The sequence below is a fragment of the Balaenoptera ricei genome, chromosome 11 (assembly GCF_028023285.1).
Source record: "Balaenoptera ricei isolate mBalRic1 chromosome 11, mBalRic1.hap2, whole genome shotgun sequence".
Taxonomy (NCBI): domain Eukaryota; kingdom Metazoa; phylum Chordata; class Mammalia; order Artiodactyla; family Balaenopteridae; genus Balaenoptera; species Balaenoptera ricei.
This window is the reverse complement of record NC_082649.1, coordinates 14,456,265-14,462,825: the sequence shown is the minus strand read 5'-3', so window position 1 is coordinate 14,462,825 and position 6,561 is coordinate 14,456,265. Positions and strand designations below refer to the sequence as shown.

Below are 6,561 nucleotides of genomic sequence, written 5' to 3'. Positions count from 1 at the left end.
GAAAACATACAGAACTGAAGAAAATTTTTACAAATCATGTATCTGGTAGATGTCTAGTATCCAGAATATAGAATGAACTCTTACTACCCAACAATAAAACACCCAATTAAAAAATGGGCAAAGGATTTGCATAGACTTTTCTCCAAAGAAGCTATATAAGTGGCTAATAAGCACATGAAAATATATTCAGCATCACCAGCCATTAAGGAAATGCAAATGAAAACCGCAGTGAGATACTATTTCACACTCACTAGGATGGCAATGATAACAACGACAACAACAGAAAGTAACAAGCATGGGTGAGGATGCGGAGAAATTGGGACCCTTGTACGTTGCTGGTAAGAATGTAAAATGGTACAGCTTCTGTGGAAAACAGTTTGATGGTTTCTCAAAAGCTAAACACAGAATTGCCATAAGACCCAGCAATTTCACTTCTAGGCATATACCGTAAAGAATCGAAAGGAGGGAGTCAAACAGACACTTCTATGCCAGTGTTCATTGCAGCATTATTCACAATAGTCAAAAGATGTAAAGAACCCAAATGTCCATCAACAGATGAATGGATAAGCAAAATATGGTATATACATACAATGGAATACTATTCAGCCATAAAAAGAAATGAAGTCCTGATACATGATCCAACATGTATCATAAATGGATGAACCTTGAAAACATTATGCTAAGTGAAATAAGCCAGAAGCAAAAGGACAAATATTGTAGGATTCCACTTATATGAAATACTTAGACTAGGCAAATCCATAGAGGCAGAAAGTAGAATGGTGGCTGCCTGGGAAATGGGAAGTTATTGTTTAATGATTACAGAGTTTCTGCTTGGGGTGATGAAAAGTTTTTGGAGTAGATGGTGGTGATGATTGGACAACACTGTCAATATAATTAATGCTGCTGCATGCTTTAAAATGGTTAAAATGGCAAATTTTATGTTATATATATTTTACCACAATAAAAAAATAAATAGAAAATAAATAAATAAATAATAGAAAATAAATAAAAAAATAAATAGGTCACCCTGGTGAAGTTAATTTTAAAATTCTGATTTCAAAAAATAAAAATAACGCATTCTGTGTACAAAGACCACATCTGTTTCTTATCACCCTTGAGCAAACCCAGTCTTGTTTCATATGGAATTTGACATCCATCAGCACTCATTAAATGTTGACTAACCCTTAAAAATGGGATGATAGAAAAACCAGTTATGAGAGGGATAGCTATAATCCATAAAATCATATTAAGATTTACCAGGTAGTATTCATGGAGAGCAATCTTCCAAGCAATAAAATATGTTTGCTGAGTGAGAGAAGAGATTTCTCTCTATTGAAGCAGTTGCTGGTCTGGTATGCTGCCAAATGTCCAGAAATGATGTAACGTGGAAGATGTTGGAATTTTCCCCAGACATGAATGACAAAAATTATAAATAAAGGGCACCAATTAAAGCATCTTCCCTACTTGTTAAAACAAAATATGCGCTAAAACACTGCCAGGGATTTTCAGATGTCAGTCAACAAATGACACAATCACCAGAACTCTGCTGGAATTTATTTTTCACTCACATTCTTGCCAACCCAAGCTTTTTAAACTTTGCATCTGCCATATTGGCTGGAGAGGACTGTTCCCATGCTGGTGATGGAATTTAGTGTGAGTCTTAAAGGGATGGGTCTATGGCTTTCCTCACATCAGCCACACTTGAAGTACTACTGACCCAAGGGGTCATCTGCTCTAGTTTGAGGGGCCACCGATAGGAAAAGTCTTATTTCTTTCTTGTCACATACTGCTTTCCATGTTACAATATCCCTCCTAGTTTTTAAAAAATTGAAGTATAGTTGATTTACGATGTTGTTTTACTTTCTGCTATACAGCAAAGTGACTCAGTTATACACGTATATACATTCTTTTTTATATTCTTTTCTATTATGGTTCATCCCAGGACATTGAATATAGTTCCCTGTGCTTGTTGTTTATCCCTTCTATATGTAATAGTTTGCATCTGCTAACCCCAAACTCCCAGTCCATCCCTTCCCCACCCCCCTCCCCCTTGGCAACCACAAGTCTGTTCTCTATGCCTGTGAGTCTGTTTCTGTTTCACAGATAGGTTCATTTGGGTCATATTTTAGATTCCACATATAAGTGATATCGTATGGTATTTGTCTTTCTCTTTTTGACTTACTTAGTATGATCATCTTTACATCCATCCATGTTGCTGCAAATGGCATTATTTCATTCTTTTTTTATGGCTGAGCAGTATTCCATTGTATATAAACACCACATCTTCTTTATCCATTCATCTGTTGATGGACATTTAGGTTGTTTCCATATCTTGACTATTGTGAAGAGTGCTGCTATGAACATAGGGGTGCGTGTATCTTTTCGAATTATAGTTTTGTCTGGATATATGCCCAGGAGTGGGATTGCTGGATCATATGGCAACTCTACTGTTAGTTTTTTGAGGAACCTCCATACTGTTCTCCATAGTGGCTGCACCAGTTTACATTCCCACCAACAGTGTAAGAGGGTTCCCTTTTCTCCACACCCTCGCCAGCATTTATTATTTGTAGACTTTTATTTATTTATTTATTTATTTAAATTTATTTATTTATTTACTTATTTATGGCTGTGTTGGGTCTTCGTTTCTGTGCGAGGGCTTTCTCCAGTTGTGGCAAGCAGGGGCCACTCTTCATCGCGGTGCATGGGCCTCTCACCATCGCGGTCTCTCCTGTTGGGGAGCACAGGCTCCAGACGCGCAGGCTCAGTAGTTGTGGCTCACGGGCCTAGTTGCTCCGCGGCATGTGGGATCCTCCCAGACCAGGGCTCGAACCTGTGTCCCCTGCATTGGCAGGCAGATTCTCAACCACTGCACCACCAGGGAAGCCCCCAATTTGTAGACTTTTAAATGATGGCTATTCTGACTGGTATGAGGTGGTACTTCATTGTTGTTTTGATTTGCATTTCTCTAATAGTTAGTGATGTTGAGCATCTTTTCATGTGCCTATTGGCCATCTGTGTATCTGCTTTGGAGAAGTGTCTATTTAGGTCTTCTGCCCATTTTCTGATTGGGTTGGCAGCAAATGCTGCCTTAGAGAAGTCCTGCATCCCCTGGCTCTATTACCCCCACATGCTCAGTCATTGACTGAAGGAGCCCAGGGGACCTTGCACAGCTGGGGGCTGTCAGCCACCCACACTCCCCACCGTGTGTTCTCCCAAAGGGAGACCTGACCAGTGCATCTCCATGGCTGCCACACTGGCTGTCAGACACAGGTCTGTCCCTGGCCTTTCCCTCCCAAAAGACGCCCCCCTCTTCCTTGCCTTCCCTTAGCACCTCTGTAAGAGCTCATGAGAAACAGAAAACCAGAGTTGACCAGAAGTTACAGGCTAAACCAGGGGAGAAATGCCAACCAACTAAAACAAGGAGTTACTGTAAATGGACATTCCTTTTGGTGGGATGGAAATGTTCTAAAATTGGATTGTGGCGATGGTTGTACAACTCTGTAAATTTACTAAAAATCATTGAATTGCACACTTAAAGCAAGTGAATATTATGATACATAACTTATTCTTCAATAAAACTGTTTAAAAATGCAAAATAAGTTAATAAAGACCTATGAGTTAGTCCTGAATAAAACATTGTTAGGAATGTACAGAGGAAACACTGAAAGGAACAATAACAAACTTTGTTGATGGCTGTTTTGGGTGGTGGAAAATATATATTTTAAAAACTTTTTCTTTACCCTTTCTGTTTTTTTCTAAATTTTCTACACTGAGCAAATATTTGAAAGGTATATTATCATTTAAATATTTTCACCTATCATATATCTGGGCAGAAAAAAAACCTAAACATGTTTTTTATTCAAATAACTGGTGATCAGAATAATCATTGGAGATTTTGTTAACTGAAAGACTTTCAGAATGAAGTTAAACTGACTCAGTTACACGTATGCATAGCAGACTTACAATTCTGGTTATGACAGAGTAGCTTGGATCCTAATAACCATGTCAACAAGAATAAATATAAAAGCTGGATGAAATGCAAACCAATAATAATGACAACCAAAATGGATAAATAAGCAAACAAACAACAGCTTTTTTAAGGTATCAGAAACCAACTAAAGCAGGCAGGCATTCAGGGGCCAAGATCCTGCATAGGTGATACCAACATTCAACACTGTTTTTTCCACTGAAAATATTTGCTGATTCGTAAACTGTGTATACGCAGGACAAGAGGCAAAACCACCAAGCAGAAAGCAGCTATAGCTAGGCTGTAAGGGTAAACAAAGGATTGGCAGGCTTACAGCACTGGGGAGACAAAAACTGCAGTTCAAGACCTGCCAAAGAGGAGGAGCCATGGTTAATACTCCAGTTTTCAGTTGAGAATCTTAAGGACTATGCCCCAGGGTAGGGTTTCTTAACCTTGGCACTATTGACGTGTTGGGCTCTCTTTGTGGGGACTGAGGGCTGGGGGAAGGGGAGCTGTCTTGAGCATTTTAGGATGTGTACTGCATACTGGCCTCTACCTGCTAGCTGTCAGTAGCTCCCATCCCCAACTTGTGACAATCAAAAATGTCTCCAGATATTGCCAAATGTCCCCCAGATCATCTCTAGTTGAGAACTACTGCCCTAGGGTTAAGGAAAACCAGAACTCGTGAACACCATCTGTGCCATCACTGCCACCCAGAAGACTGTGTACGGCCCCTCTGGGCAGCTGTGGTGTGATGGCCGTGGGGCTGCCCTGCTCCTACTGGCACTGCCAAGGCTGTGGGCAAGGTCATCCAGGGGCTGAATGGGAAGTTCACAGGCTGGTCTTCCGTGTCTCCACCCCCAACATGTTGGTCATGGATCAAACCTGCCATCTAGGGAAAGCAGCCCATAATGACATCAAGAAGGTGGTGAAGCAAACATCAGAGGTCCCCCTAAAGAGCACCCTGGGCTACACTGAGGACCAGGTTGGCTCCTGCAACTTTAACAGTGACACCCACTCTGCCACCTTCAATGCCGGGGTTGGCATTGCCCTCAATGACTGCTTTGTCAAGCTCATTTCCTGGTATGACGTTGAATTTGGCTACAGCAACAGAGTGGTAGGACCTATAGTCCGTGTGGCCTCTGAGGAGTAAGAGCCCCCTGGACCACCAGCCCCAGTGAGATCGTGAGAGGAAGAGAGAGGCCCTCAGCTGTCGGGGGTTCCTTTGCCCCACCTGGATTCCCCAACACACGAGAATCTCCCGTCCTAAACACAGTTTCCATCCCAGACCCCTGAAGACACGGAGGGGCTAAGGAGCCCTACCTTGTCATGTGTCATCCATGAAGTACACTGTACCCAGCCCCCCTCCCCCAAATTAGAGATGGATAGATGCACAGTTAGTTGTTAAACAAATATGCTAAAATGTTAATAGTAGAATCTAGGGGACAAGTATATAGAGATTAACTGTAAAGTCTTTCAATTTGCCTATACTTTTGAAAATTTTTCACAATCAAATGTCGGGAGGGGGCTTACTGAAAGACTGAGACGCATCATGGAATACAGGTAGCAAGTTAGCAGGAATCATGTTACCACAGTGTTAAAGCAACCTGCAAAGTAATGTGAGAATTAACTACACACATGGATTAATAAGTCTGTTTACACATTGCCGTCATCTAAAGACTTAATTGAGTGCTTATCCAACATGACCTTTGCTTTAATTTCTGACAGGAAATGATTAGAGTGTGCCAACCAAAAAACAGCAATCAATTGCTACTGAGTACAGGTTAAATTCTGTGCAGTGAAGACAAAAAAGAGCTTGTATTGCAAATTTTTTCCCCCAAACCGAGAATAGTGGTCATAGGAAAAAGATTTGGATTACAATTAGAAAGTACTCAATAATCTTAGACTGCAAGTGCTTTCTGTGGTCACTCAATCATTTAATTAATTGGAAAACTATTTATTGGAAGTCCACGATGGGTTGGCACTGGTCAAGGTGTTGAGGATTTTTTAAAAAGCAGTGAATAAAAGAGTAAAATAATACTAGCCCTTATGGAGCTTACATTCCAGTGAAGAGACAAAGACCAAACAAATAAATAAAATATATATTACCTGGTGGTAAGCACGATGGAGAAAAATAAAGATGGGACGGGTTAGTGGGTGCTGGGGTGGAGATGGACTGGGGTGCCATTCCAAGGATGGTTAGGAAAGGGCATTTCCAGAAGGGAGCTTTGGATCAAAGGCCTGAAGGAGGTCGGGTAGTGAGCCAGGTGGGAATCTGAGAGAGGAACATTCCAGGCAGAGGAGTCAGCCCATTGTAAAGGCCCTAAAGGGAGGACATGCCCAGTGGGTCAGGGAATAGTCAGGAAGCCAGGAGGCTGGGGTGGAGAGACTGAGAGGAAAGTGAAAGGAGATGAGGACAGAGAAGTGGGAATGCAGGCTGGGGAGACAATGCCAGTCCTTTGAAGCCCTCGTAAAAGTCACTGTGGCCACTGGAAGATTCTCAGCAGAAGAGTGACGTGATCTGCCTGACATTAAACATTTGTTGACTACTGGTGCTGTTTGGTTTGGACCTTACAGGCATGGGAAACCATCAG

At 41.5% G+C, this 6,561-nt stretch overlaps 1 pseudogene; it reads left to right on the top strand.

The window, feature by feature from the left end:
- Nucleotides 1-295: 295 nt before the first annotated feature.
- Nucleotides 296-5,120, top strand: LOC132374282 (glyceraldehyde-3-phosphate dehydrogenase-like; annotated as a pseudogene).
- Nucleotides 5,121-6,561: the final 1,441 nt, after the last annotated feature.